This window comes from Rhineura floridana, chromosome 11, assembly GCF_030035675.1.
Source record: "Rhineura floridana isolate rRhiFlo1 chromosome 11, rRhiFlo1.hap2, whole genome shotgun sequence".
Classification (NCBI taxonomy): domain Eukaryota; kingdom Metazoa; phylum Chordata; class Lepidosauria; order Squamata; family Rhineuridae; genus Rhineura; species Rhineura floridana.
The window spans coordinates 15,412,169-15,436,186 of NC_084490.1; the positions used below are offsets into that span (position 1 = coordinate 15,412,169).

At 41.5% G+C, this 24,018-nt stretch overlaps 2 pseudogenes; both read right to left on the reverse strand.

Annotated features, from left to right (window-relative positions):
• Positions 1 to 3,131: 3,131 nt before the first annotated feature.
• Positions 3,132 to 4,996, reverse strand: LOC133367486 (vomeronasal type-2 receptor 26-like; annotated as a pseudogene).
• A 228-nt stretch (positions 4,997 to 5,224) lies between these two features.
• LOC133367487 (vomeronasal type-2 receptor 26-like) lies at positions 5,225 to 22,654 on the reverse strand (annotated as a pseudogene).
• Between the last annotated feature and the right edge of the window lie 1,364 nt (positions 22,655 to 24,018).

Consider the following 24,018-nt stretch of genomic DNA (forward strand, 5'->3'; position numbering starts at 1 on the left):
CCACCAGGGACTCCACCAGTCCGGACTGTCCTTTTTTATGGTTTCTCTCCCCGCTCTAGCACAGAACTCAACAGATCCCCCTGCTAGGCAGCACCACCAGTCACATCCTATAACCAGTATTCCCAGAGACTCTGCCTGAGTCTCTGTATCAGGTTACCTCTGTGACTGAGTGCTTAAGCTGTCCCCAATCCCTTGGATCTTTATATATAAAGCATACAATCCTGGTTTGCTCTGAATACTTGTGGTGTTATATTCTTCCCTTCACCACTGCCACCAATTGTTACAGTTTCCCTTCAGCCTTGGTAAGCACCTTGCCCTCCCTTCTGGTCTGTATAACCCCAGCCAAGGATCAGGCCTTCGGTAAACCAAATATAGTTTTTATTAAATAACAGAGATAACAAGATTACTTTATAAAGGCACATAAGCATATGGTTTCATCTATTTCTGGTACTTGTCTTAGTATTAATCCGAACTCCACACTCTCCTCACATTCACCAACTCTCCACACAATCTCCTCTCAAAAACCCACCAAAACAACCCACTCAGGTCCACCCAGATTTAACTGTAATCCTTCCATTTATACTCTCAGCCATTCTAAACACTCAGCCAATCATCCAGCATTGTACTGCCCATTTACTCCCCCCTCCTCTTTCATTCCACTTACCATGTATCTCCTATACAAACAGCACTTACCATATATACATTAATACAGGAACATCACAGGGCCCCTCTGGCTCTCCGGCTAGCACCCCTTAATATCCAGACTCTCAGCTTCTAGGTGGTCTGGTTCCCGAGATATACACCAAAATGTTTTTTACAGAACTCTAGCACAATTCCTTGCTCTAGCTACAACTCCCATCAGCCCAATCCAGTGGCCATGCTGGCTGGGGCTGATGGGAGTTGTAGTTTAAAAAAGTAACTTTTCAAAGTTCTGGCTGTAACCCCACCCTTTCAGGATTGTAGCCAATGAAGCCAGGGTTGTGACTTGTTGATCCAGACATGCCTAGGCCTAATTTCAGCATCAGAAAATGGTGGCTTTAAGAATTTTGCAGTTTGCGTAAGTAATATGCAGAGCTTGGGAAAGTTACTTTTTTGAACTACAACTCCCACCAGCTCAATCCAGTGGCCATGCTGGCTGGGGCTGATGGGAGTTGTAGTTCAAAAAAGTAACTTTTCCAAGCTCTGGTAATATGGCTTAACATTTTGTTTTCTCTTCTGTCCAAGAGTCAGACCCTGGGCTATGAAATATGAAAGTATTTAATCCAATATCTGCTTTTCTGGGAGTAAAGCAATTCTAATCCCATGTACCTGGAGTAAACCCCATTGAACTCCATTAGGACTTACATTTGAGTAGACATGGTTAGGATTGTGCTGTAAATTAATGGGACTTTTGAGTAAACATAGCGCAGACTTGTGTTTGTGTTGTAAATCTTTCTCTCCCCCTCCAACCCTATTTTTAAAGAAATTAGGCAGGGTTTATCACAGTTTTTATTATGTAGGAAACTAATACTGATTTTTTTTTTAAATGTTCCTCAATGACCAACTGGTTTGACAATAAACTATTATATGGGGTGTATTTTTACACCTGCATATATATGTGTGTGTAGGGTTGGTGAATGGAAATCAAGGCAGCTCACAATAAGAAATAAATCACTTTAAAACCAATAACCATAAAAAGTATTGACAGTTGGAAAACAGCTTAACGTGGCATGATTCCAAATTTTGTGTTGAGTGAATGAAGTTTATCTATTTATTTTTATGTATTTATTATTTGATTTATATCCCGCCCTTCCATCCAGTAGGAGCCTAGGGCGGCAAAGAAAAGCACTAAAAACACTTTAAAAATCATAAAAACAGACCTTAAAATATATTAAAACAAAACATCTTTAAAAACATTTTTAAAAGCTTTAAAACATTTTTTTTAAAAGAAAAGGTTTAAAAACATATTAAAAATCAATTCCAACACAGACTGGGATAAGGTCTCAGCTTAAAAGACTTGCTAAAAGAACAAGTTCCTTATCACTTCAGGGTACAGTTTTCCCTGGTTGAGTAAGCCCCATTGAATACATTGGGACTTGCTTCTGAGTAAACAAACATAGGATTGCACTATAAATATCTTTACAGGTTGTATAAATAATAAACATAGTTGATAGTCATGCTTATATAAATATTTTCATAGAATCATAAAATAGTAGAGTTGGAAGGGGCCTATAAGGCCATCAAGTCCAACCCCCTGCTCAATGCAGGAATCCAAATCAAAGCATTCCCGACAGATGGATGTCCAACTGCCTCTTGAATGCCTCCAGTGTTGGAGAGCCCACTACCTCTCTAGTAATTGGTTCCATTGTCGTATGGCTCTAACAGTTAGGAAGTTTTTCCTGATGTCCAGTCGAAATCTGGCTTCTTGCAACTTGAGCCCATTATTCCGTGTCCTGCACTCTGGGACAATCGAGAAGAGATCCCGGCCCTCGTCTGTGTGGCAACCTTTCAAGTACTTGTGCTATCATATCTCCCCTCAATCTTCTCTTCTCCAGGGTAAACATGCCCAGTTCTTTCAGTCTCTCCTCATAGGGCTTTGTTTCCAGTCTCCTGATCATCCTTATTGCCCTCCTCTGAACCTGTTCCAGTTTGTCTGCATCCTTCTTGAAGTGCAGAGACCAGAACTGGATGCAGAACTCAAGATGAGGCCTAACCAGTGCTGAATAGAGGGGAACTAATATTTCAAGCGATTTGGAAACTATACTTCTAATTTACATGCAGGCAAAATTTATTAAGTGGATTCACACAATTCGTTTAAAGCCCATCCAACTCGCATTTAAACCGCACGACTTCCTCTAAAGAATTATGGGAAGTGTCATTTCCCCCTCACAGTTATAGTTCTCACCACTCTTAACAAACTGCAGTTCCCATGATTCTGTGGTGGGATTCATGTGCTTCAAATAGGTGTTGAATGTGCTTTAAATGAATGGTGTGGATCTGCCCTAGGTATGATGTGCATTCAAGAATGAATTGAAAAGAACAATTTTAAAAGTGAACGTGCTTATATAAGTTGAATAGTTTAAAATGTAAACGCCCTTCTCCTTCTCTCTCTTTCTCTCCCTCAGTGGTATTTCTGATTATCAATTCCTCTCTCAACTGTGACCATTATTTTTCCTTACTAACTGCTCCCTGGTGTTCAGCTCAGACCTGAACACAATAAGGTAGAATTTGGGGAGGAAGATACAACCCAGTAAGCCAGCACTAGAGGCCAAGATGGAGAAGATCTCCACAGCCACCATGTATTTCCCTTTGGTGCTCAGGTAAGTTGGGACAAAGGACACCCAAACACTGCAGAAGACCAACATGCTAAAAGTGATCAGTTTGGCTTCATTAAAAGAATGAGGCAATTTTCTGGCAAAGAAAGCCATGGTGAAGCTGATGGTGGACAAAAAACCCATGTAGCCCAAGATAATGTAGAACATGGTGTCTGAGCCTTCATTACATTGAACTATGATCCACCCAATTTGGGAGTGCATGTCAAAATCTAGGAAAGGGGGACAAGTTGCCAGCCATACAACACAGATGCCTATTTGAGTAAAAGTACAGAGAATGATGACTGATATTCCCAACCCATTTGCTCATCCTGTTTCCAGATTTTGTGGCCATGAAGGCCAGTACCACGGTGATGGTTTTTGCTAACACACAAGCAACAGCAATGGAGAAGATGATGCCAAAGATGGTTTGCCTCAAAAGACAGGTCACCTTCATAGGGCAGCCAATGAATAAAAAGGAGCACAGAAAACAAAGTAGTAAAGAGGACAGCAAGATGCATGTGATGCTCCAGTTGTTAGCTTTGACAATGGGGGTGTCCCAGTGCAGAGTGAATGTCCCCATTACGACCGCTGTGGTCACAGAAAGGAAAAGAGCCAAGGAAGCCAGAACTGCTCCCAAGGGCTCCTCATAGGATAGGTAGCTCATTTCTTTGGGAATACACTGGTCCTGGTTCTTGTTCGGATACTGATCTTCAGGGCACTTCTCACATTGCTCTGTATCTGAAATAAGAAACAAATTCTCAGTATTTCCTGAATGCTCCAATGCTCTCCTATTTATCCATATTATTAATTCTCTTGGTGAAACCAAAATATGCAATTACAATTATGAAAATGGACATGGACTGCCTTCAAGTCGATCCCGACTTATAGTGACCCTATGAATAGGGTTCTCATGGTAAGGGGTATTCAGAGGGGGTTTACCATTGCCTCCCTCTGAGGCTGTGAGGCAGTGACTGGACCAAGGTCGCCCAGTGAGCTTCATGGCTGTGTGGAGATTCAAACCCTGGTCTCCCAGGTCGTAGTCCAACACCTTAGCCACTACACCACACTGGCTCTCAATTACAATTATACATAGGGACAAAATCAGTTTGGTTTGTGTGTTGTTGCCAATATACCTAATTCACACTTGCTGAAACAATATGCAAGCATAAAGTCAGCTATACTTCAAAATTCACACTTTTATTTTTCAGCGCCTTTATTGATCTAAAATGTTTACAAATATACATAGGAGAAAGTGTGCATAAAATGCATATATTAATGAAAAAACAGACAAAATTACATTACATTGGGTAAAGTTGCTTACAGAAATTTATAAATTAGGAGAGAGACACACTGAAATGCAGATAGATTTTTCTGAGGGCTGATGCAAACATATGAAGAAGTGAACTTAAGACTGGAAAAATGAACAGCTGAAATCAACACATTTGTCCATCTCTAATTATACAATATATATTCTTTTTTCAGTCAGCAATGGTTGCTATGTCAGCACCTACTATGTGTTAGCAAGTGCATGCATATTTTCATCTGTAGAAAAAAAATACTTGGAATTCAGTAGACCTGAATTTAAAACTTTTCCCCTCAAAGGAGATCTGGTTCCTTTTCTTACTCATGTGGGATGAAATCCTCCCTTGAGGGCACTGAACACAGTCGTAGCAACACATTTGCCTTCCCTGTTGGATGAACATGCTCTGTCCTGGGTGGCAACTCTTGACACAAGTAGAGCTGGGCAGCATCTGATGAATAACACAATGAAGGGCATTTAGGATGGAAATCAGCTAGTTGTTCTGCATTCCTCTAATTCTCAGTTGCAACCTTTTGCGTCAGATCATCATAATACCACAATACTGACATGAGGTCAGCATCTTCAGGGCATTTGCCACCTGGGAAGGGCCTAATACTTCCTGACCTCTCAACTAGTGATGCTTCTTGAGGACATTGCCATTCGCCTCTTTCCCACTGCTCTAATGGGTGAATGGCAAAGAGAAGCACTTTCTGGCCACTTGCCCACCCTCTCCTTCTGGGTGGTGGTGAGGTTTGGACCAACCCAGTTTACTCACAACTGTCCCCTAGACTAGCGGTGTAGGACATATGTGCCTCCTAATTATATACAATCCCCAGACAAATTATTTTTTAATTTGTTTATAAAAGCATTTCTATATACCACCATCTCATAAAATATCAAGGTGATGTACAGCTGTATATGTAAACAATGAAACATAAACTGGAACAAATAATAATTAAAATGACCAGTATAATCAAATGTTTTAAACAGCTGTTTAGGCTAGTCATCATAAAAAGGTCTTCAGGAGACATCTGAAAGTCAAAAGCAAGAATGTCTGTCAAATGTCTTCTCCAGAGCATAGGACCAGCAACATCCAATGCCTGAGTTCTTGTTGTGGTCACTCGGGCCTCTGTAACATGGGGAGCAAACAACAGCACTCCTCTGGACGATCTCAAGGATCAAACTGGGATATATGAACTGAGGTGGTCCTTAAGGTATCCTAAACCCAAGTTGTTCAGCTCTTTTGTGATTCTACGCAAAATCAGTTCAGATGTTTGGCAAGAGCAATCTGCCCCTCCCACACCAGAAAGAGAGAAATGGGAATGTTCCCACCCTCTTCTTTGTTCTTCTCTTTCCACCACTGGCTTCGGCCCCACCCACATTCAGGAGGCAACCTTTGCCACATTCATCCCAAATGACTGTGACACACCCCTGCCCTTAAAAAAAAGTAACAGTAAAAGAAGCATCAATTTTAAAATAAGATAGCCATGGTAGTCTGTTGCAGGGGGGAAAATACTTGCATGGCATAAGCTATGATAGACTACAGGTGCAATTCAACTTGATTTGTGCCAGGCTAGGGGGAGTTGAATGAGGCAGATCCCTAGCTGAGCTGGCAGGCTCCAGGAGCCAAGCTCCACCAGGAGAAGCCCCATGTCCCAGCTGAGCTGTGGCGCTGCTAGGACCCTGCCAGCACCCCTGGGCATCTGCCAGGCATGGCCAGCCCAGCAGACAGAGCGCTGGTGGAAGCCAGCAGTAGTCCTGAAAATGGGGCATTTCGGGGATATAACAGGGAGGAGACGTGGGGGGGACATACACAAGATCCAAGTCACCCTCAGAGTGCTCCCCCAGGCAGGGCCGGATTATCCATCAGGCTTAGTAGGCTGAAGCCTAGGGGCCCGGAGCTCTTGGGGGCCCATGGGGCACTAGCCTGACGGCCCCTGGAGCTACATGGGGCCCTCCGCTCTCCTTCCGCGATCTGCGGAAGCATCAGTGGACCGCCATCCCCCCGCTTTACCTACCTTTCCGTTGTTATTTGTGGCGCGCAGATTTGCCATCAATAAAGATGGCGGCCGAGGTTTCCTTAAGGGGTGAAGCCTCTGCCACCATCTTGGCTGATGGCACACATGCGCGCTTTGCTGCCAACAACAAAGATGGTGGCAAAATCTTCAGCTCCTTAGGGAAACCTCGGCCACCATCTTGATTGATGGCAAACCTGCACGCGCCACAAAAAACAACGGAAAGGTAGGTGAAGCGTGAGGATGGGGGGGCCCAAACACCAATCTGACTAGGGGCTCTCCTCAGCTTAATCCGGCCCTGTCCCCAGGTCCCGCTCCACATCAGAATTTCACCAGCATAAAGGCTGGTGGAGTAAAATAATGACAATGGTGGTCTACGGGGAGCACTTACTTATTCATGCGAGCCAGCTCTTCCTGTCTGACTCTCACACATGGCTCCTGACAGAGCCTGTGTTCGGCCAGGGTGGCGGCTCCCAAGCAGCAAGTGGATGCCGCGGAGCTTCCCACTGGCTCCTCCTTGACTGCCCCCCCCTGCTGCCGGCTACCCATAAGTTGGGTTGCGCTGTAGATAGGTAGATACATACAAAAAAAACCCACAAGATGCAGAAAAAGTTATCACACATGCTTCAAATACTTCAAATGCCCAGGATGTGCTGCTAAAACTAATATGAACTATAACAAATATTCCCATTTTTGCACCAATTTTGACTGGTTCCAGAGACATTAGACCATGCGCCATAGCTCATCCTTTTATTAATGATTGTCTTTACTAGGAATACAAAGTATCTTTCTATTTTTGTGATGCCCTTGAGAGATAGATCGGACTTGCGAATCAGACTGGGACATCACTACTTCCCATTTCCCTATCTTCAACCATACACCTGCGGCTCCTGTCACACAAAGAAAACCTTGGGTTGGCTAGACTCAGTCAACCCACATTTATAGATTAGCTAAACATGTTGCATTCACAGTGATACATTTACTACGCACAGATGCATACCAGGCAGGCACATTATCATATTAAAATATTCTAGGTTTTTATTAAAAAAAAAAGCAGTTATTTGTATTTGATGTAGGTCTATTGGATGCAGCAAAAAATACTTCACTCTGATGATAGCAAACTGTGTTTAATCACAACTGTTGCAGAACTTGCAATGTATATTACCTGGGCATATGATTTATCAGAGCCTTTCATGCAGTTCAGTATTTTGGAGAATCTAGCAGTGTATTTCTTTGATAATTGAGAAAATTAACAATTAAATTTAGGAATGCCTCGTGAATTCATCTTCTTCAAAGGAAAGATTTAGTATAGATATACTAAATAGAAAAAAGATTTAGTATAGATATACTCCTTTGAGAGTCTGACTCACTTCTTTTTGAGAGGCACCAATCACCTTGCTTGCATCCTGGACAGACTTGTTGATTCAGGTGATTATGGTTTAATACAGTTTCTCAACTGCATCAATAGTTTCACGATGTGATAATAGCAATTGTATTTTATAATGCTCCTGTGTTACTGTCTAATTTCATTTCTTTATTTTTCTGTCTTTTTTTATTGTTATGTTAAGTAAAGAAAATGTATTTACCAAACTTGATATGCCTAAGACTCATCCCTGAACCTTAAATTCTCTGTGTGCTAATATGGAGGGGTGCTAACTCCCTAATGTGGTATCTGTTGTAGAGGGAGCTAGAGTGTAGCTTAGCTGCCAGACCCAGTGTCTGCTAAATAAAAATCACACTGAGAGTTGCACTAGACACAGAGCAAATTTGCCAAAAAAACAAGTCCTAATACCAATATCCACATCATACTGATAAAAGGACACACTCATAGTTATCATCAACATCCTTCCTACTTGATTAAACTTGGGATTCCACACAATGGCATCACCGTTAACAATGAACCTTTTCCCTGGAGGAGCCTGGGGATCCAGCCTTCCAACATGTCTTCTCTGGAATGATTCATTCGGGAACATGACCAAGTTGATGAGATCGTATCCACCTGCTAGGTCCCCATTATCATCAAAAAATATTTCTTCACCAGCACTATTGTTAAAATAGATGTTTCTCAGAAACAAGTGAAGCTACAATGAAGGAGAAAGATTTTATGAACTCAAACGCTGAGAAAGCAACTAAATTTATATTCCTCTGAGAAAGCAACAGCACCTATTTGCCACTGTATCATTACCACACACATAAAAATGGATCAACATTATTTTGTACTTCCCAAACATGCCAAATATTGAAAACTCTTTTATTCTTTTTCACATCCAATTTTCAAATAAGCACAGATTATTTATTTATTTATTTATAATCTTTCTATCCCACCCTTCTACCCTATAATAGGGCACTCAGGAAGGCTTACAATAAAATCGCACACATACATAATAAAAGTGTACACAACAAAGTATAAATACTCCAAACAGGTGCACTTTCAACAGTCGCTGAAGCATTTTCTTCTCCAGGGTAACCAGAAGGTCCTGCTGGCTGGGAACAATACACCAATATTTTCCTCTTGAATATCTTCCTTAGTAAACCCAGTTTCCTGGAATGAAAATCTGCTCCTCAATATTTAATGTTAATAAGCTGGGCTGTTTTAGCATATGTAGGTCACAGCTGCATCCATGCTTTCCAAAGAACTTGAAATCTTTGTTTGCGCGTGCACACATTTCACTGAGCTCCTAAATCCATTAACATTCAATAAGACCCACTTAATATTGCTTCCCATTGGGATGATTCAAAGGATTGAACAAAGGGAGGAGATAATAAATGCTGAAGAAAATAAGCATTAAGCAAATCACATTTAATCTAAAATCCAAGAGGAAATGGTGCAGAGTTATCATGGATGGAAAAGAGGACAGCAAATCACCTGCCCAATATAAGCTGAGCTGAGGAATAAACAGATCTGCCTGGGTTTTATGCCTTCACAGCTTGGTTCTGCCTCCCATTGTCTCTAGCAAACCTTTTATCAGTTTCTTCTAAAATATCATGCAGAATCAGAACAAATCAAAGAATCTATGGTGAAATGGGCGCAAACTAGTGGGGGAAATGTTCCTTTGGACATCTGGGAAAATCTGTAGAAATAAGGACACCAGTTCTCCTTAACTATAGGTATAACAGAAAATTGATTCAAAGTTATGAGCAGATGGTACATTACACCAACAAAGATAAAAAAATTAATAAAAATTATCTATTTGGGGGTTGGAAATGTCAAGGTGATTTTTTCCACACAAGGTGGAAATTTAAGCTGTCAGATGAAGACTGGAAGATAATAAAAAAATAAAGTCACAAACATTTTAGGATTTGAGGTCCCATTCTTTCTACTTTACTACATGAAATAATTTGTTGGGCCAGAAGATAAACAAGTGGTTTCTTATATGGTTGCTGTGGCCAGAATTCTTTATGCAAAATATTGGAGATTTAAAACAATACCTAAAATCAAATAATGGATTGATAACATTTGGAACAATTTTTCTAAGATATCAAGAAGGAAGACAGCAACAAGACAACTTTTGGTAAAGTGGAAACAAATTGTTGATTATCGTAAAAAATAGGGTTTAGTACCAAATAAGAGTTAAATGTTTATAATATACTGCTACTTATGAAGAAATGTTACAATAAATAGACATAGATATGCTTCTTTTATCTTGAGAAATATTACTGAAATTCGTGAAATGATGCTCTTGATGTCTTCATAGTTTTGGATTAAAATAGGTAGGAATGATCAAATAGAGCCTGTTATCATTTCTGCTCAGAGATTAAATGATTATATTTCTGTATTTTTCTTTGATATAGAATCATATAATTGATGGGAGCTATAAATTTTAGTCTTGTAATATTAAATAAAAGTTTAAAAGTGAAAATTTAAAGATGTAAAACACTTTAATACAAGTTCAGAGGGAAGCTGACTATTAGCATTAATATCCCAAAGAATGACTTTCCATTTCAACCCCATAAACACTTGAAGCTGTCTTATTGGTCTATCTAACCACAGACATCTTATTCTGACTCTCAGCATCTCTTCTGGGTCTCAGGCAAAGGTTCTGACTCTCATTCTGCAATTGAGCTTGGCACCTTCCTCATGAAAAACATGTTTTGTAATGGAGCTATAGCCACAACCAGTGACATTGCTCATGAGGGTTAAGCACTGGTACCTGTTCTCCAGCCCATAGTTAAGCACCTGCACCTGTTTTCTATGCCGCAGGTTAGCTATGACACAAATGAATCAATAAAGTAAAAGCCTTAGTGCTTCCCAACGCTTGCAGAAAATTTACCCTTCACCAAATATTGATTCTAGCTGTCTAGCTTTCATCAGCTGTCATGGAAGGGGGGCTCATTGTCAAGGAGGCCAGTGTGAGCCCCAGCATCTATTTTCTTTGAAATTAAGGCCTGTATGTCAGCTGCCAAGAAGTGAAGGCCATCATATCCAGATCCCTGAAAAACTTCATTATGGCTTCATTAAGGTTACAGTATTTCATGTCAGTAAAATCTCAGGCCAGCTGGTGTCCATCATACTTCACATTTATACTTCTTATTTAACTTATTTAACTTCATACTTCTTATTTAACTGTCTATATCAGCCTTTCCCAACGAGTGTGCCTCCAGATGTTGTTGGACCACAACTCCCATCAGCCTCAGCCAGCATTGCCAATGGTCAGGAAAGATGGCAATTGTGGTCCAACAACATCTGGAGGCATACTGGTTGGGAGAGGCTGGTCTATATCTTATGAGTTCAACCTTACCTGCCATGGTTGAAGTTCCTGATGCTTCCACCTGTCTCCAACCCCCATTACTCTCTCTTTTGCTCTCAGGGAATATATTGCATGGAGAGCATGTGCTACAGAATACACAGCATTATAGATACTATAGCTCTGACCAGACATTTCCATTTCAAACATGGACCCAGGAAGGCTTCCCAGATTCTCCTGCCCAGTGCAGTTTCTCTTGTTTGGCACATCGATGTTATATTTTGGTAGCGAACAGAGGAATGCAGTGCACCAGAACTCATGGATGAAGTAAAATGTAGACTGGAAAGGATTTATCATCTCAACAAAATCTTGAAAGCCTGGCACTACTTGTGAATGGAGGGTGAATGACAAGGTGCCATTGAAGGATTTTGTGGTGGTTTTGAGTCTACCCACTGCTCCAGTGAAATCCCATTCAGCAGTTGTAATCCACACCCTTTCTAGAGGCTGCATATAAGTCAATTCTTCGGAATATAAAACTATTCGTAAACCCTCCAGTGACCGACTGTCTCCATAAACCAAAATCACATTGATTTCACTCAATGAGAGAAAAGATTGAATGGGACCCATTTTTTGTGGCCCTATTTGCTTTTGTAAAAATGTTGTCATTAGTGGGATTACCAGTGTCCATGCGATGCAAAGACTGCTCTGCAACAGCCTTGGTCCTAGGTTTTGAAGGAAAGCTGCACCACTGGCATCATCTGAAACAATGAGGCCAATCCAGTTCCATCCAAAATGCTTGAGTAACCCAACGATGCCAACATACTGAGGTTCTTCATTTGGGATCATCCGATAGAAAGAAGGGAAGTGGGTTTTGTCACTCAGCACTGGATCAAAGGAGCCATAGCTGAGCTAAAGGGGAAAATATGGCATTTTTCAGATCCAAGAAAACCATTTCATAGTTCTTGAAGAGAAAATGACTCCACCCACATATCTTGTCATCATTTTCAGCTCATTGATTAGAAGCTTCTAATAAACCTTACACTGACTAACAATCCAATCTTAACCAATCTTTTACTAGCTCTATTATTCCATTAAATATTAGTCAGAAGGGATGGTGCAGAAGTTGAACCAATGCCTGGATGTGGTTTTGAGATAGATGAGTTCCAATTAGCTGACGCTGAATGTTACTAAAACAGATTGGTTCTCAGGCCTGAGAATTTGGGATTTTTTCCATTTCTAGAATGCACTGTGCTTCCTCTGTAGAAATAGTATCTTACGGGTACTCTTGGAACCATCTTTTTTTATGGAAACCCTGAAGGCCTTGATGTCCAAGAGCACTCTTTCCTACACTAGGATAATTTTATAGATTGTCAGTTGCACCCTTTCCAGGACAATGATAGCTTGACCACTGTAACTCATATACTTATAACTTCAAGTTTATTATACAGCTGCAAGAGTAGTTGTATACTATAGCTAGCGTGGATTTTTCACATTCTCATGCACTTATAACTTCCCTTTTATACTATTCTGATGTGCTCTGTGTGAGGATTCCATTATGGCTGGTCCAGATTCTGCTGGCAGTTAAGAATGCTGCAATACAGATAGTGAGTGGTACTGCTTATTGAACACATATTGCACCCATACTGAGGAATGCACACTGACTGACTGCTAGCCACAGTAAAGGGAGAAACTGGGTTTAATTCTATGGTTCATATTAATGGATCACTGTATGAGAGCCAAAGTGCAAGGATCCCTGGGAAAACTGTGCTTTCACTGACCCTAATTTCAGGATGACCAGATCTCAGGAAGACATTTTTTTCCATGCTAATAAATACCAAGGACAGATGCTAATTGCAGGTTTGCCCAAGGAGTAATCCAATCATCTAAACAATGGTACAATTTGGCAGGATTTAGGACACCCTCTGACTTCACAGAGGAGTGGATTTCCCCAGATCATAAGACAGCAGGCTTATCTGCAAAGTTCATCTGGCAAAACCACACCCTAACTTTACATTTCAAAGAACTTCTTTGTTCTCTGGTTGGTCACATAGGCACTCTCCCCCCTTTCCAGTTTACATACAATTGCATGAGCCCAAAAACATATTTAAATTAGAGACTTTGCCTGGATAAAAGCAGCAGCACACTTTGGCTTCAATGAACTTCTGATATCGCCACTCCCTAAGCTCATCTCAACATGCAGTTTGAGACACCAGGCAGGGAAAGGGTAAGAATGATATGCTTGGTCACGGGGCAATATTTTGGGAGGAAAGAGAGAGAGAGAGATTGATGTGAGTCTTTGGTGTGAGTCCACTTATTTGCAGTCCTAAAAGTGATTAAGGTGAAGGGTCTCTCCTTGCTTTCTTAGCACTAAGGAATGAATGGTTGTGTTACCTAAATGCTGCTTGTATTCTAATTGCAAATGAAATACTCTGGTGTCTTCTATCAATAAACCAACCTCTATTGTACCTTTTGCATGTTTCTTCTTGTAGTTATGTGGGTGGATTTAGACATGTTAGAGTGACGTGCAGGTTTTAATTCCAGCAAAAGTTTCCGCTGCGCTCTCAAGAGGCATTTGAATCTTTAGTGGGTATACACACATCAGAGAGTTCAGATGTAAGCATGTAACACCACCAAGATCTGTTTACTTACAGGTAAAGCCCTACATAACTTTGTGCAAGGTGCTGTCAGTCCTTCAGTTCTGAGTAGATTGTAAACTGAACATGGAAGAAACCAGAAATCTCAGTGTTTATTATTATTAATTATTTATTTATTACATTTATACCCCGCCTTTCTTTTCCTGAAACCCAAGGGGGCTTACATACGGTTCCCAGGCAGTCTCCCATCCTGACCCTGACCAGACCTGACCCTGTGTAGCTTCAGCAGGGAGCTGGCCTCATGTGCCTTCAGACTGCAGCCTGGGACCAGCCTTCTGCTGCAGAATACATGACTTGTGTTCTTTGTGTTGTAAGGTTTTCTTCCTAGGAATCATCATAGATACCAAAATGGCAATGCAGCTAATAAAGACCTCACTGGGAAGGGCAGAATCTTTTTCCTTACAGAGGTGTCAATATCTCCTGTTGCAGTTGCTTCTGTCTACATTCTAAACACATACCTGTGGTATCTTGTAGGTATTTAAGATGTAAGCCATCTGGATGGAGTTGAGGGAAAGGAGCCCTCCAATGACAGCCATTATTTTCTTTTTCTTAACACAGTTGTAATTGAGTGGATTCCCTTGTCCTGTAAATAGAAGACTCACAGTGGTCCAACAGGACTGCAATGGACTGAAAAAATTATCATGGAACTCAGATCCCAATGTAGTGTTGGGTAACAAGTTAGCATTCTTGTTGATCTCAAGAAGGGCAAAAAGAAAGGCAAGGATGTGCTGGTAGTTTTTAGTGATGCTGCTGCAATGAGAATTATAAATTTATTCACTACTAGGCAAAAACCCTTGCAGTTTAAGAATGTACCTATAGCCAACAGATATTTCTATCAAACTTTAAAAAGCAGGGAAATTGAGAAGCTATAGTGAATGCACCAGGGGAGCAGGAGACCTGAACTCCTCTCTGAGATATTGGACTGCCCTACAAATTGGTCAAAATGCAAACACCATCTGGGTTGGTCTTTCACAGTCCAATCCACTTCCTGCGTAGCTTGGAAGAATTTGGTAACATGTGCCTCTGAGCATATGGTGAGTGGTGGCAACACCTGCCATCTCCAAAGATGGAGAATTATATTTTTCTATGTTTGTTGGTGTTCTTCTTACATTGCTTCTTTGCTATGTCACTACTGTTTCTACAAAGAATGTGAACTAGAAAATTTTATTTCCCTCACTGTTCATCCCAGAAATGTGTGTCAAATTTATTTTTATTAATTTCAAAGCCTTTTTATTGGTCAGTGTCATATGATGGTGAAGGCAGCCTTTTGTGTTTCAAATTGGAGGTTATGTCCTATTTCTATTTTGGGTGCATTAACAGTGGAATTTGAAACTGCAGTTTGATGTAAAATCAGACTGATTCCAATATGTTGCTATTTCAGTAATGACTCTAGCTGTTGGAAAAAAGAGGATGCAAGTTTTCAGCCTGCTATGTTTAAACCATTTCATTTAAGTCAAGGTGGACACGGTCAATTAAAAACATAGAGCACACATAGAATTTTGCTGGAATATATTTCACCTCCCACTGTTTTATCTTGTGCAAATTGAGACACTCCTGAGGTCCACTGGAGACTATTCTGCAGAAGTCAGTGCCCTTATTCCACAATTATGTTTGGAGTTTTTTTAGTGTAAATTTTGCAAAATGTTGCTGAACTTCACATATTCACAGAAATAGAAACAAAAGAAAATGATTTCCTATAGGAAACGTCACTAAAATTGCAAAGGAAATCAGACATATTCAAAGTGACCATCTGAACTATATCAACTGTCTTAATAATGTTGCTTCCTCCCTGCTAAAACAAGATCAGCACAGCACATGTCTTCTTTCTATTATTTGGGCTGATTGCAGGTGTTGCCCCCACTCACCATATGCTCAAACTGATGATACAAGGACTATTTAGATTGTGCCTTATCCTTTTCTGTTGTTTTGCTCAAATTATAATGTGGCCTATTATAAAAGGTTGTTGTGAGGACAAAAGGCTATAAAGCACTTTGGCAAATTTAAAATACTATTACAAAAGGTAGGATGGTGCAGGGGCTGATTCAGATGAGAACTGAATGTGCAGAGCTTATATGTGCTACAGGAGCAGAGAATGCACCCTGCCTGCCCACCCAAGCTATCTGTCCCAGCAGATAGCCACACACTGAATTTTCCTGAGGACCTACATATAAAGTCTAATATTTGTAGGAGGCCTGAATATCACGTTGTGTCCTTGATTCTTTTTCCCCCTTTTAATTTTAGTTTGTTTGTTTGTTTCGAGGTTCCAGACCTGGCCACACACACCTGTCCCAGTTCAAAATCAGGGGCAGGCTGGCTGGAGATAGACTTTTTATTATTATATATCAGCATTACTTTTATATCCATTCCACCTTTCAATCAAGGAGCCCAAGGTGGCATTCATGGGTCTCCTTTCTCCCATGTTATCCTCAAAACAACCTTGTGAGTTTGGGTAGGTTAAGAGACAATGACTGGTCCAAGGTAACACAGTGAACATCATGGGCTCAGCAGCAATTTTAACCCTGATCTCCTAGGTTCTAGTCCATTTACTATTCCTCCACCTTATTCTAAATTCTGGAAAGAAGATGTAGATATGAATAAGCTGGAGGAGGAGAGTAATCTTTCACCATGGGTCTGAAAATGCAGCGGGGTTGCTAACAGTCCTGTGTGGCACGTTTAAGACAAAGCAATTCAGGCTACAATCATATACATACTTATCAGGGAGTAATCCCCATGGGATTCAGTGGGACTTATTGTGAGTAATGTATGGTTTCTTTGGCATGAACCCCACCAGAAACTGGGACACCAGTTCTGATCCACAGTAAGACAGTTAGGCATCAAGTATTTACACAACTGTAACCTGTAAGTGTACTGTACATCTCTTCTTTGCAAGGAGGACAGAAAGACAATCAGATCATGTGGAGACCACACAACAATTCTCACAGCAGAGAAGCAACTGCAGCATTAGAGACCCTCTTTTGAACCAAAATGAGGCACTTTCCTGGTTACTGGGGTTGAGTATTAGTTCAGATGCAATGCTGAAGTGCCCACAACGCTCTCAATACAAGGGAGAAAGATGGGCAGAAACTAGAACAAACCCCCATGACTTCCTAACTGCTCTGACACCAGTTCCCACCGCCTCCTTCCAAGCCACCTTCCAAAACCATTTCATACATGGAGACCTACTGCCATTTCATTGCAAAGCCTGATAATGATTTAGTCCTTATATGTCTATACCAGCTAGCATGACAGGAAAATGTTTTGAATAAGACACCAGCATGTCTTTGGTAAGAGTGAGACACAAGAGAGATACCTCAACCTGGGGCTTGAAATTAGTGATTTATTTCATGAAACAAGAGAATAAACCTTGAGCCCATTCCAAAGCTAAAATAAAAGGGAGGGTGGAATACTTACTAACCACTTGTTGGGTAGAAATGTGGATGTTCCTCAAAACCCAGTGAAATTTTGTTAGCAATTGAAAGAGATACAAATTCACTAATAATCATCTCACTGGCAGCAGTATATGAATTGGTTTGTGACGCTGTCCCCCAACTACATTTCAGGGAGTTCAATTTTTTGCTAAAGGAATAATGCTGTAATAGCAGCATCAAAATCAGATTCATTCTTAACAAGTCTCGGACCAAACACCAACCAGACATTATCATGATTACACAAACACACACAGCAATCGCCACCAGCAGTAACCCACCAGGATCACTAACACAAAGGTTCTAATCTGAGGATTGTGGTCTCAAGATCCAAGCATCAAAGCTTGGGACTGACAAGAGATGTGCCTCTCTCAAATTAAACATCCAGATGTGGATGGCACAATGTCTTCCAACAAGAGTCTTTCAAGACAGAGTAGCATATTAGCTTTAGGATGGGCTGTTTTGGTACAGATTTTGCACATGGAGCCTTTTGATTACCCACGGGGCTTCCAAAAGCAGCAGCAGGGATCATAGTAATTTTGATCATTACAAGGCAGATCATCTGTTTTGCTCAAGTCCTCAAATCTCAACACAGCCAAAGAAATTACATCTTAGCGAGACTGCCAGGCTATAGTGAGGCAGGAAAAAAATAGTCAAAAAAGTCTGTTGATTAAATTCCCGAATAAATGGAGTATGGCCGTTCTATATTCATGTGGTCACTAGACAGATAGACAGACACACAGATAGATATTGTTTGTTTAAACTATTGTTGCCTTACTCTTCAGCCCAACTTGGCTCCCAGAATTGCTTACAACATCAATAAATAGAACAAGGAGAACATAAGCCCATCAGAATCAGACCAGTGGCCCATCTTGTTCATCATTCTCTCCTCACAGTGGCAAACCAGATACCTATTGAGAAGTCCTCATGCAGGACTTGTGTGTGCAGTTGTTCTTTCTCACTCATGCTCCTCAGCAACTGATGTTCAGAGGCATACTGGAGGTAGTCCATAGGCATCAGGACAAGTAGTCAATGACAGCCTTACTCGCCATGAAATTTTCTAATCCCCTTTTAAAATCATGGTGACCATCACCACTTCTTGAAGTGGTAAATTCCACCGTATAATTGCATGCTTTGTGAAGATGTGCCGCCTTCTGTCCACCCTAAATCCTCCAATATTCAGCTTAATTGGATGACCCCAGGGAACCTGTATCCTGTACCCTTTCTTCATAAAGGAGTTCCTCTAGCCCCTTGATCATTTTGACACCCCTTTTCAAGCACCTTTACCAGCTCTACAGTATCCTTTTTAAAGTAATATGTCCAGAATTGTATATAGAATGCCAAGTATTCATTAGTGTATATCTGAAATTTCTTTGTCCTGATCTGCATCAGTTCACACTTGCTTATGTTGAACCACATTTGACATTTTCATGCCCATTCACTTCAATAAGTGGAGTCTAGCCCAGTCAAGTATTTAGGAGGTTCTTTCACTTTGGGAAGGCCTGGTTGGGTTTCTGTTGGCCTCTAAGATTTACACACAAAAATGACAGGATCGCCCATTGGGAACTGTTATGGGATCTCTTCATCCTGTTTGGTATTTTTTGCAGAGCTTGGAAAAGTTACTTTTCTGAACTACAACTCTCATCAGCCCCAGCCAGCATGGCCACTGGATTGGGCTGATGGGAGTTCAAAAAAGTAACTTTTCCAAGCTCTGATATTTTGTGGCTAGCATAGGGGTTTCTTGGGATAGGAATTTTTATGAGGGAAAACCTGTTTTGAGGACCTAGACAGTTTTGGTTTTATCCCAGGACATGGGGGGATAGGAGGTTCTGTCTGAGGCTGTGAGGACAGGGATGGCACCCAATAAATATGAGGGAGGAGTACGGAAATACCACTCCACCTCCAAAATTCCTCTTCTGCAGGATCTTCATCTGAGGCTGATGAGCCAGATATGGCAGCAATTTTGGCCACGCTTAGGGCTTTGGAGTAGGCCAAATATAAACCTTCTTTCATCCAGAATTAACCTTAGTCTGTTATTCAAGCTATGTTGGATGCCTTGGAGGCTAGTTTCAGCTCTACTATCAAATGAACAAGGTCATAGCAGAAATTCTGATTATGCTGCACGAAAAGAACTTGGAAGAACATGAATCATGGTCTGAGTCAGTTGAAGGTGAGATCAGCCCACATCTACAACCATGGGGCTGTCCAGGATGGAGATCAGTATTCACCTTGGGAACTTCCAGTATGGGGAATTGGGCATTAATGTCACTTTTCTCAGTTGGTCACTATTAATATGGGTGATTTAAGTCAGGATGGCCCAAAAACACAGTAGGGTCGGCTTACCACATTGTGAAGTAATAAACATTGCTATCTAAAGACTATGGCCCCCATAAGAACATCATATTCAAAGGTAGTTGAATGCGCCTCTGGATTCAAAACCATTGAAGAAATGTGGGTATGAAGAAATGAAATAGGGAGATTGGGCACAAATCTGTCAGCACTGAATGCAACAATATTCAATTCCCATAAAGAGGGGTGGTCAGATTTCAGGCTTGTCAGATCTGATTTCATTCTGACCTGAACCCCTGGATCCACCAAGAAGACCCAGGTGCAAAATACATACAGTTAAAATTGAAGAAAGTGGTCCCTTTGAGCACATTCTGAGCCCAGGACTACATATTCTGTACCAGAATGAAGCTGAGCTAATGGCCCTGCCAGACTAAATTCTGCTCCAAGTTAGTTTTCATAATTTAGATGGAAGAATTTGTTTTGTTGTTCAACAATGTTGGTGTCAGAAACCCTTCCTGGTTTATTGAAAATCAACCAGACATCTGTCAGCCCTTCTGCCCAGCCCTCCCATAGAGGAACTATGTAGCTATCTATGACCTCCAATGTGGACTGTGTAAGCAGATTGTAAATTCACAGATATTAACAGATGGGGAAGTGACTAACAATAATCCACTTTCTCAATAGTATTCTGTCATTTTTAAAAAAAATCTAACTTTCTAACACCTGGAGGGAAACCTTTAGAAAGCATAGGTTTTAGTGCATGTCCACTGCCTACTTAGATAGTATCTAAAACTATACCTCTGTGAGGGATATAGCACATATCTGTAGAAGCAGATGTACAAAGGGGTTTTGTTAGTTTAATTTATTAAAACTATTTCTAGATGACATTTCATGAAACTATCACAATATGGTGTATATAAATACAGTGAAGCCTGCAGAATAAAAAGCAGCAAAGGTTAGGCAAAAACAGGCATATTAAGTTGTTACAGCTAATTGACATTGATATGAAGCAAACACCTGAGAAAATAAGTTTATAGAAGACATAAAAATGACAGCTTTGTTTGTGCCTGCCTTAATTCATAGGGGAGGTAATTCCAAGGAGAAAACAGAGCATCACGGAGTAGAGCTGGGTGCATGTGAGGCTCTAGTTCTTGACTTTCACCATGGGAGTGTTCCAAAACATCCTGAAGATCATCATCAGATCAATGTTTGGTAGAATGTTCATTTTTATTAGTCTTTTTACTTCCCAACAGAGATACGCCCATTTCTTCCATGAATCTAAATCTTGCTGAATCTTGCTTTACAACAGAAAATAATTGCCTTATCTAAGTTAAACAGTTTAAACCTTAAAGTAGCTATTGCCTTCTATCCCCAAACTCTCACCCTCCCTCAATCTCAGGATGGTGTCAATCATCACAGGAGTTAATTATTCCTGTCAATAATATCACTTCCAACCTTAACTGTGACCATTCTTTTTCCTTACTAACTGCTCCCTGGTGTTCAGCTCAGGTCTCAGAATAATTATGTAGAATTTGGGGAGGAAGATACAACCCAGTAAGCCGGCACTAGAGGCCAAGATGGAGAAGATCTCCACAGCCACCATGTATTTCCCCTTCGTGCTCAGATAGGTTGGCACGAAAGACACCCAAACACTGCAGAAGACTAACATGCTAAAAGTGATGAGCTTGGCTTCATTGAAACTATCCGGCAACTTCCTGGCAAAGAAAGCCACCAAGAAGCTGATAATGGCCAGAAACCACATGTAGCCCAAGACAATGTAGAACATCTTATCTGAGCCCTCGTTGCACTGCACTATGATCTGTCCAGTCTGGGAATACATATCAAACTCTATGAAAGGGGGAGAGGTTGCCAGCCACACAACACAGATGCCCATCTGATTAAGAGAACACAGAATTATGACTAATACTGCCAGCCTTTTCCCAAACCATTTCCTCATCCTGTTTCCAGGCTTTGTGGCCATGAAGGCCAGCACCACAGTGATGGTTTTAGCCAACACACAAGAAACTGCAAGGGAGAAGATGATGCCAAACGCTGTTTGCTGGAAGAGACAGGTCACCGTCCCAGGCCGGCCAATGAATAAGAAGGAACAGAGAAAGCAAAGCAACAGAGAGAACAGCAAGGTGCATGTGATGCTCCAGTTATTGGCTTTCACAATGGGAGTGTCCCAGTGCAGACTAAAGGTCCCTAACATGACAATTGTGATCACAGATAGGAAAAGAGACAAGGAAGCTAAAACTTCTCCCAAGGGTTCTTCATAGGATAGATAGCTTAGTTCTTTAGGAAGACATTGGTCCTGCTTCTGGTTTGGATACTGATCTTCTGGGCACCTCTCACATTCGTCTGCATCTGAAAGCAAGAGGCGAAGGCTCATTATTTCCCAAGTACACCAATGTTTTCCATATTTAGCTCCCAGATATTAATTACCTTGATGAAAAGCAAAATACATTGTTGAAATAATACATAAAGATGGGGAAGGCATTCCATTTGCCTTGGATTCTAATTTGAATATACTCAATTCACATTTACAAAAAAAAAATTACAGACATGAGAAGGCAGATATCCTTCAAGTTCACACTTCTGCAAATTTTTCAGGAAAATTCTGGAACCTAAATGTTTGCAAAAATACATGTACAGAAGGGCCCCGCTTTACGGTGCTTTGCTTTACAGAGATTCGCTAATACAGCGGTCTCAATTAGATGCAATTCGTCTAAAGCCCCACTCATACGGCGCTTGTTCCGCTTTTATGGTGGTTTTTGAGCATCGCACGCCATTCTATTCAATGAGTTCTGCTTTACAGTGGGGGTTCACAATGTAACCTGCCTTATGAGTGGGGCCCTACTGTATTAGGAATGTAAAACCTTTTCCCCACACAACCCTGAGTTCTTTCACTTACCCCTGTGGGATGAAATCTTCCCCTGAGGACATTGAACACAGTCATAGCAACACACCTGTTTTCCCTGTTGCATGAACATGTTCTGTCCTGGGTGGCAGCTCTCGACACAGCTGGATCTGGGCATCATCTGACAGAAACCACAAGTAAGGACATTTTGGGGATGGAAATGAACTACTTTTTCCTTATTGCTCTCATTCTCAGCTAAATTCCTTTGAATTAGATCATCATAAGAACACAACACTGGCATCAGGTCAGTATCTTCAAGGCATTTGGCAAAGCCTGGGAAGAGGTCACCACTGAGTCTCCAAGCTATGATGCATCTTTCTGGCTTTGCCGCTCACCTCTTGCCCCACCAGTCTGAAGTGTGAATGGCAAAGAGAAGCAGTTGCTAGTAACTGACAGTAACTACTCTTCTGGACTGTGGTGAGGATTTGACCAATCAGCTCCAATCACCACTATCACCTAGAGCAGAGGTGAGGAGCTTCCAGCTCTATGTTGCATGCAGGCCTTGACCACATTTTATTCTTGGCCTGTTTCTGCACAAAATCCATTCAGATCTCTGGAAAGAGCAATCTTCACACACACATACAGGAAAAACATAGAAAGGGAGCTGCTACAACCCATATGTCATACTGCTTCAGCCCCACCTACAATCTGACAGACTGCCCCCAAGTGAATGTGACCGACCCCTGAACTAGAGCAGCAAGACAAATAACTGCAGTATATCAGTTTCAAAGGAGTAGCCACATTAGTCGGTTGCAGGCAATTAAATAAATAAATAATCTTGTTGCCACAACCCATATTTGGTACTGCTATATTCACCCCTGGCTTCAACCCCACCCACAGTCTGACAGACTGCCCCCAAATTAGGGTTGCCAGGCTCAGAGCCTGAGACTGATCCTGTATCTTTAGGAAAAGAGAAAGTCAGCCAAGTGCAGGTGTTCTTGCAACACTGTAATAGGAAAAACCACAAGGTGGAATTCTCACTTTCCCCTTGTCATGGCCCCGTCAGAGGACTCCTCAGATGAGGACGACTCGGGAGTAACAGCAGCAGACCCAGGAGCAGCAGACCCAGAAGGAGACACAGAGGAGACTCCTGAGAATCCAGCTCCTTCTCCCTCTCAGCTGCAGAGCACCCCAGATACAGTGGAGGCCCTGCAGCCAGACACAGACAGTGAGCAGGATACTCCCCCCTCACCTGCAGAACGTAGACAGCAGAAGGTCAGGCAGAAGAGAGGCAGGCCTGTCCCCTTAAGGCCAAAACGCTGAGGGCTCACACCTGCTGTCAAACATGCTCTTTATAAGGCACCCCTTGGCTGCAGCTTGTTGCTGACTGCAACGTCAGGCGTGGCTTCGTGTTTACCTAGTTTCCCTGCAGCAAGTCTTGGACTGACCCCTTGGCAATTGATCCTGGACCTCTACTGACCTCGCTTCTGGACTTCT